This window comes from Hylobates moloch, unplaced genomic scaffold (assembly GCF_009828535.3).
Source record: "Hylobates moloch isolate HMO894 unplaced genomic scaffold, HMol_V3 SCAFFOLD_8, whole genome shotgun sequence".
Taxonomy (NCBI): Eukaryota; Metazoa; Chordata; class Mammalia; order Primates; family Hylobatidae; genus Hylobates; species Hylobates moloch.
The window spans coordinates 118,048,843-118,057,420 of record NW_026652283.1 but is presented as its reverse complement, the minus strand read 5'-3'; positions in this window follow the sequence as shown (position 1 = coordinate 118,057,420).

Below are 8,578 nucleotides of genomic sequence, written 5' to 3'. Positions count from 1 at the left end.
CATCACCCTCACTAGTTCTAAGAGCTTTTTTGTGGATTCCCTGGGATTTTCCTACATACATGGTCATGTAGTTGGCAACAAAGAGAATTTTGCTTTTTACTTTTTAATCTTTCTGCTTTTTTTTTTTTCTTCTTCTTGCCTCATTACATAGGTTGGGATTTCCGGTTCCTTGGTGAAGAGAAGTTACAAGACTGGGCATCCTTGCTTTGTTCCTAGACAGGAGATGAAAACATTCAGTCTTTTGCCATTAGGTATGATGTTAGCTCTGGATTTTTTTACACATTTATTTATTTATTTATTAGGTTAAAGATGTCTTCTCTTAGTTTGCTAAGAGTTTTTTAAACATCAATGGGAATGTTTTCAGAATCTTTTCAATTTTTTTTCTACGTCTATGGAGATAATATTTTTTTCTGTTATGGGGAACTACATTGATTTTCAAATGTTAGCCAACCTTTAATACCTGAGATAAACTCCATTTTCTATATATTGCTAGAGTCAACTTACTGTTATTTTTATGCATGAGAGATACTGATCTGTACTGTTCTTTCTTTGTCTGGTTTTGGTATTGGGGTAATGAAGACCTCATAAAATAAGTTGAAAATGGTTCCTTCTTCCTCTATTTTCTAAGAGTTTGAATAGAATTGGTATTCTTTTCATTCACCAGTGAGACCAGCTGGACCTAGAGTTTTCTTTGTGGGGAGGCTTTTAATTAGAAATTTAATTTCTTTTTCTTTTTCTTTTTTTCTTTTTTATTATTATACTTTAGGTTTTAGGGTACATGTGCACAATGTGCAGGTTTGTTACATATGTATCCATGTGCCATGTTGGTGTGCTGCACCCATTAACTCGTCATTTAGCATTAGGTATGTCTCCTAATGTTGTCCCTCCCCCCTCCCCCCACCCCACAACAGTCCCTGGAGTGTGATGTTCCCCTTCCTGTGTCCATGAGTTCTCATTGTTCAATTCCCACCTATGAGTGAGAATGTGCGGTGTTTGGTTTTTCATCCTTGCGATAGTTTACTGAGAATGATGGTTTCCAGTTTCATCCATGTCCCTACAAAGGACATGAACTCATCATTTTTTATGGCTGCATAGTATTCCATGGTGTATATGTGCCACATTTTCTTTTTTTTTTTTTGCCACATTTTCTTAATCCAATCTATCGTTGTTGGACATTTGGGTTGGTTCCAAGTCTTTGCTATTGTGAATAGTGCCGCAATAAACATAAGTGTGCATGTGTCTTTATAGCAGCATGATTTATAGTCCTTTGGGTATTTACCCAGTAATGGGATGGCTGGGTCAAATGGTATTTCTAGTTCTAGATCCCTGAGGACTCGCCACACTGACTTGCACAATGGTTGAACTAGTTTACAGTCCCACCAACAGTGTAAAAGTGTTCCTATTTCTCCACATCCTCTCCAGCACCTGTTGTTTCCTGACTTTTTAATGATGACCATTCTAACTGGTGTGAGATGGTATCTCACTGTGGTTTTGATTTGCATTTCTCTGATGGCCAGTGATGATGAGCATTTCTTCATGTATTTTTTGGCTGCATAAATGTCTTCTTTTGAGAAGTGTCTGTTCATGTCCTTCGGCCACTTTTTGATGGGGTTGTTTGTTTTTTTCTTGTAAATTTGTTTGAGTTCATTGTAGATTCTGGATATAGCCCTTTGTCAGATGAGTAGGTTGCAAAAATTTTCTCCCATTCTGTAGGTTGCCTGTTCACTCTGATGGTAGTTTCTTTTGCTGTGCAGAAGCTCTTTAGTTTAATTAGATCCCATTTGTCAATTTTGGCTTTTGTTGCCATTGCTTTTGATGTTTTAGACATGAAGTCCTTGCCCACGCCTATGTCCTGAATGGTATTGCCTAGGTTTTCTTGTAGGATTTTAATGGTTTTAGGTCTAACATTTAAGTCTTTAATCCATCTTGAATTAATTTTTGTATAAGGTGTAAGGAAGGGATCCAGTTTCAGCTTTCTACATATGGCTAGCCAGTTTTCCCAGCACCATTTATTAAATAGGGAATCTTTTCCCCATTGCTTGTTTTTGTCAGGTTTGTCAAAGATCAGATAGTTGTAGATATGCGCGGCATTATTTCTGAGGGCTCTGTTCTGTTCCATTGATCTATGTCTCTGTTGTGGTACCAGTACCATGCTGTTTTGGTTACTGTAGCCTTGTGGTATAGTTTGAAGTCAGGTAGTGTGATGCCTCCAGCTTTGTTCTTTTGGCTTAGGATTGACTTGTTGATGCGGGCTCTTTTTTGGTTCCATATGAACTTTAAAGTAGTTTTTTCCAATTCTGTGAAGAAAGTCATTGGTAGCTTGATGGGGATGGCGTTGAATCTATAAATTACCTTGGGCAGTATGGCCATTTTCACGATATTGATTCTTCCAACCCATGAGCATGGAATGTTCTTCCATTTGTTTGTATCCTCTTTTATTTCCTTGAGCAGTGGTTTGTAGTTCTCCTTGAAGAGGTCCTTCACATCCCTTGTAAGTTGGATTCCTAGGTATTTTATTCTCTTTAAAGCAATTGTGAATGGGAGTTCACTCATGATTTGGCTCTCTGTTTGTCTGTGATTGGTGTACAAGAATGCTTGTGATTTTTGTACATTGATTTTGTATCCTGAGACTTTGCTGAAGTTGCTAATCAGCTTAAGGAGATTTTGGGCTGAGACAATGGGGTTTTCTAGATATACAATCATGTCATCTGCAAACAGGGACAATTTGACTTCCCCTTTTCCTAATTGAATACCCTTTATTTCCTTCTCCTGCCTGATTGCCCTGGCCAGAACTTCCAACATTATGTGGAATAGGAGTGGTGAGAGAGGGCATCCCTGTCTTGTGCCAGTTTTCAAAGGGAATGCTTCCAGTTTCTGCCCATTCAGTATGATATTGGCTGTGGGTTTGTCATAGATAGCTCTTATTTTGAGATACGTCCCATCAATATCTAATTTATTGAGAGTTTTTAGCATGAAGGGTTGTTGAATTTTGTGAAAGGCCTTTTCTGCATCTATTGAGATAATCATGTGGTTTTTGTCTTTGGTTCTGTTTATATGCTGGATTACATTTATTGATTTGCGTATGTTGAACCAGCCTTGCATCCCAGGGATGAAGCCCACTTGATCATGGTGGATAAGCTTTTTGATGTGCTGCTGGATTCGGTTTGCCAGTATTTTATTGAGGATTTTTGCATCAATGTTCATCAAGGATATTGGTCTGAAATTCTCTTTTTTGGTTATGTCTCTGCCAGGCTTTGGTATCAGGATGATGCTGGCCTCATAAAATGTGTTAGGGAGGATTCCCTCTTTTTCTATGGATTGGAATAGTTTCAGAAGGAATGGTACCAGTTCCTCCTCGTACCTCTGGTAGAATTTGGCTGTGAATCCATCAGGTCCTGGACTCTTTTTGGTTGGTAAACTATTGATTATTGCCAGAATTTCAGAGCCCATTACTGTCTATTCAGAGATTCAACTTCTTCCTGGTTTAGTCTTGGGAGGGTGTATTTGTCGAGGAATTTATCCATTTCTTCTAGATTTTCTAGTTTATTTGCATAGAGGTGTTTGTAGTACTCTCTGATAGTAGATTGTATTTCTGTGGGATTGGTGGTGATATCCCCTTTGTCATTTTTTATTGTGTCTATTTGATTCTTCTCTCTTTTCTTCTTTATTAGTCTTGGTAGTGGTCTATCAATTTTGTTGATCTTTTCAAAAAACCAGCTCCTGGATTCATTGATTTTTTGAAGGGTTTTTTGTGTCTCTGTTTCCTTCAGTTCTGCTCTGATCTTAGTTATTTCTTGCCTTCTGCTCCCTTTTGAATGTGTTTGCTCTTGCTTCTCTAGTTCTTTTTATTGTGATGTTAGGGTGTCAATTTTAGATCTTTCCTGCTTTCTCTTGTGGGCATTTACTGCTATAAATTTCCCTCTACACACTTTTTTAAATGTGTCCCAGAGATTTTGGTATATTGTGTCTTTGTTCTCATTGGTTCCAAAGAACATCTTTATTTCTGCCTTCATTTTGTTATGTACCCAGTAGTCATTCAGGAGCAAGTTGTTCAGTTTCCATGTAGTTGAGCGGTTTTGAGTGAGTTTCTTAATCCTCAGTTCTAGTTTGATTGCACTGTGGTCTGAGAGACAGTTTGTTATGATTTCTGTTCTTTACATTTGCTGAGGAGTGTTTTACTTCCAAGTATGTGGTCAGTTTTGGAATAGGTGTGGTGTGGTGCTGAAAAGAATGTATATTCTGTTGATTTGGGGTGGAGAGTTCTGTAGATGTCTATTAGGTCCGCTTGGTGCAGAGCTGAGTTCAGTTCCTGGATATCTTTGTTAACTTTCTGTGTCGTTGATCTGTCTGATGTTGACAGTGAGGTGTTAAAGTCTCCCATTATTATTGTGTGGGAGTGTAAGTCTCTTCGTAGGTCACTAAGGACTTGCTTTATGAATCTGGGTGCTCCTGTATTGGGTGCATATATATTTAGGATAGTTAGTTGTTCTTGTTGAATTGATTCCTTTACCATTATGTAATGGCCTTTGTCTATTTTGATCTTTGTTGGTTTAAAGTCTGCTTTATCAGAGACCAGGATTGCAACCCCTGCCTTTTTTGTTTTCCATTTGCTTGGTAGATCTTCCTCCATCCCTTTATTTTGAGTCTATGTGTGTCTCTGTACGTGAGATGGGTTTCCTGAATACAGCACACTGATGGGTCTTGACTATTTATCCAATTTTCCAGTCTGTGCCTTTTAATTGGAGCATTTAGCCTATTTACATTTAAGGTTAGTATTGTTATGTGTGAATTTGATCCTGACATTATGATGTTAGCTGGTTATTTTGCTCGTTAGTTGATGCAGTTTCTTCCTAGCCTTGATGGTCTTTACAATTTGGCATGTTTTTGCAGTGGCTGATACCGGTTGTTCCTTTCCATGTTTAGTGCTTCCTTCAGGAGCTCTTGTAGGGCAGGCCTGGTGGTGACAAAATCTCTCAGCATTTGCTTGTCTGTAAAGTATTTTATTTCTCCTTCACTTATGAAGCTTAGTTTGGCTGGATATGAAATTCTGGGTTGAAAATTCTTTTCTTTAAGGATGTTGAATATTGGCCCCAACTCTCTTCTGGCTTGTAGAGTTTCTGCCAAGAGATCAGCTGTTAGTCTGATGGGCTTCCCTTTGTGGGTAACCCAACCTTTCTCTCTGGCTGCCCTTAACATTTTTTCCTTCATTTCAACTTTGGTGAATCTGACAATTATGGGTCTTGGAGTTGCACTTCTTGAGGAGTATCTTTGTGGCATTCTGTGTATTTCCTGAATTTGAATGTTGGCCTGCCTTGCTAGATTGGGGAAGTTCTCCTTGATAATATCCTGCAGAGTGTTTTCCAAGTTGGTTCCATTCTCCCCGTCACTTTCAGGTACACCAATTAGACGTAGATTTGGTCTTTTCACATAGTCCCATATTTCTTGGAGGCTTTGTTCATTTATCTTTATTCTTTTTTCTCTAAACTTCTCTTCACGCTTCATTTCATTGATTTCGTCTTCCATCGCTGGTACCCTTTCTTCCAGTTGAGTGCATTGGCTACTGAAGCTTGTGCATTCATCACGTAGTTCTCGTGCTGTGGTTTTCAGCTCCATCAGGTCCTTTAAGGACTTCTCTTCATGGGTTATTCTAGTTATCCATTCGTCTAATTTTGTTTTCAAAGTTTTTAACTTCTTTGCCATTGGTTCGAACTTCCTCCTTTAGCTCAGAGTAGTTTGATCTTCTGAAGCCTTTCTCTCTCGTCAAAGTCATTCTCCATCCAGCTTTGTTCCATTGCTGGTGAGGAGCTGCATTCCTTTGGAGGAGGAGAGGTGCTCTGATTTTTAGAGTTTCCAGTTTTTCTGCTCTGTTTTTTCCCCATTTTGTGGTTGTATCTACCTTTGGTCTTTGATGATGGTGAGGTACAGATGGGTTTTTGGTGTGGATTTCTTTTCTGTTTTTTAGTTTTCCTTCTAACAGGACCCTCAGCTGCAGGTGTGTTGGAGTTTATTGGAGGTCCACTCCAGACCCTGTTTGCCTGGGTATCAGCAGCAGAGTCTGCAGAAAAGCCGATATTGGTGAACTGAAAATGCTGCTGCCTGATCATTCCTCTGAAAGTTTTGTCTCAGAGGAGTACCCAGCCATGTGAGGTGTCAGTCCGCCCCTACAGGCGGGTGCATCCCAGTTAGGCTACTCGGGGGTCAGGGACCCACTTGAGGAGGCAGTCTGCCCATTCTCAGATCTCAAGCTGCGTGCCAGGAGAACCACTACTCTCTTCAAAGCTGTCATACAGGGACATTTAAGTCTGCAGAGGTTATTGGTATCTTTTGTTTTTCTGTGCCCTGCCCCCAGAGGTGGAGCCTACAGAGAAAGGCAGGCCTCCTTTAGCTATGGTGGGCTCTATCCAGTTCGAGCTTCCTGGCCGCTTTGTTTACCTACTGAAGCCTGAGCAATGGCAGGCGACCCTCCCCCAGCCTCGCTGCCACCCTCCAGTTTGATCTCAGACTGCTGTGCTAGCAATGAGCGAGACTCCATGGGCGTAGGACCCTCTGGGCCAGGTGTGGGATATAATCTTCTGGTGTGCTGCTTGATAAGCCCGTTGGAAAAGCACAGTATTAGGGTAGGGGTTACTCAATTTTCCAGGTGCCATCTGTCACCCCTTTATTTGACTAGGAAAGGGAATTCCCTGACCCCTTGCGCTTCTCGGGTGAGGTGATGCCACTCCCTGCTTCAGCTCATGCACGGTGTGCTGCATCCACTGTCCTGCACCCACTGTCCAGCACTCCCCAGTGAGACAAACCCTGTACCTCAGTTGTAAATCACTCGTCTTCTGCAGAAATCACCCGTCTTCTGTGTTGCTCACGCTGGGAGCTATAGACTGGAGCTGTTCCTATTTGGCCATCTTGGCTCCACCCCCTGCTAATGTGATAGTATTAAGAAGTGAGGCCTTTAAGAGGTGATTAGGCCTTGAGGGCCTCTCTCTTATAAATGGGATAAATGCTCTTAAAAAGTAGCTTCATGCAGCATTTGGCTCTTTTTGCCCTTCTGCTTTCTACCGCATGAGGACACAGCATTCCTGCCCTCCAGAGGACACAGTGGCTAAGGCTCCATCTTGGAAGCAGAGAGGAGCCCTTGCCAGTTAGCTGGTGCTTTGATCTTGGACTTCCCAGCCTTCAGAACCATGAGAAATTTCTGTTCTTTTAACAGTTACCTAGTCTCAGATATTTTGTTATAGCAGCACAAATGGACCAAGACATGTGTCTCTCAAGGAGTTTTTCCATTTCATCCAAGTTGTTAAATATAGGTGTCAAGTTTTTCCTAATGCTTCCTTATTAAGCCTTTTACAGGACTCTGTGTGATATCACTTTGCACTCCTGCTATTGGTAACGTGTGTCTGTTCTCCCTGTGTCTCTTTTCTTGATCACTGTAGTTAGAGGCTTAGCATTTTTACTGATCTTTTCAATTAACTATTTCCTTTTCAATTAACTATTTCCTTTTCAATTAACTGTTTTATTTCCTTGATTTTTATATTAATATTTATTGTTTTTGGCTAGGCACAGTGGCTCATGCCTGTGATCCCAGCACTTTAAGAGGCTGAAATGGGAGGTTGGCTTGAAGCCAGGAGTTCAAGACCAGCCTGGGCAACAATGTAAGACTGCCATCACTACAAAAAATTTTTAAAAATTTGCCTGGTGGGATGGCATGTGCCTATAATACCAGCTGCTTCAAAGGCTAAGGCAAGAGGATTGCTTGAGCCAAAGAATTCAAGGCTACAGTGAGCTATGATGACATCACCTCCCTCCAGCCTGAGCAGCAGAGTGAGACTCTGTCTCAAAAAGAAATTATTGTTTTCTTAGTTCTGCTTACTTCAGTTTTAATGTTTTTTTTTTTGAGTTCTTAACATAAATTCTTTAGGTAGAATATTTATTTTAGAGCTTTCTTTTTAATATAAATATTTAAAGCAAATTTCCCTCTAATCATTGCATTACCTGCAATATAAATGTTAACATATCATGTAGCCATTTTTCAATTGGTTTAAAATATTTTCTAACTTCATTTTTTTAATTGGATCTCTGTTGAACCATTTGCTGTTTGGTGGTATACTGTTTTGTTTCCAATTATTTGGGGATTTTTCAAATAGAGAGGTGTAGAGAAAGGAAGGCTTTCACGGGGCTCCCTCAGTTTGCTTCTTATGCCTCTGGCCCCTCTCAAGGACGCAGTAAAACCATGACTTTTCTTTTCGTCTGGCAGCTCATGTTTCAAAGCCTGATTTGTTTTCCTCTAAGACCCAGGTGTGATATCTTCCTACCGAGGACACTTTGAAGCTGGCCACACCTTGAAGGGCCAAGTGTTGCTTTGCTTGTGACTTGCTTTTTCTATGGACAATCGGAAAAAGTGCCAGCAGAGGGGGCCAGTGGTGCAGATAGTGGGACATCACCCTCCAACTTCAGAATGTCCACTTCCGGTTGAGCTCAGTTGTAACCATGCAACAGTGCTATTCAACCCCAAGGACCAAAAGAGCCACTTTTTGTATACATTTGAGGTGGATAAGACTTCTGAAATAATTCTGAGACTACTCAT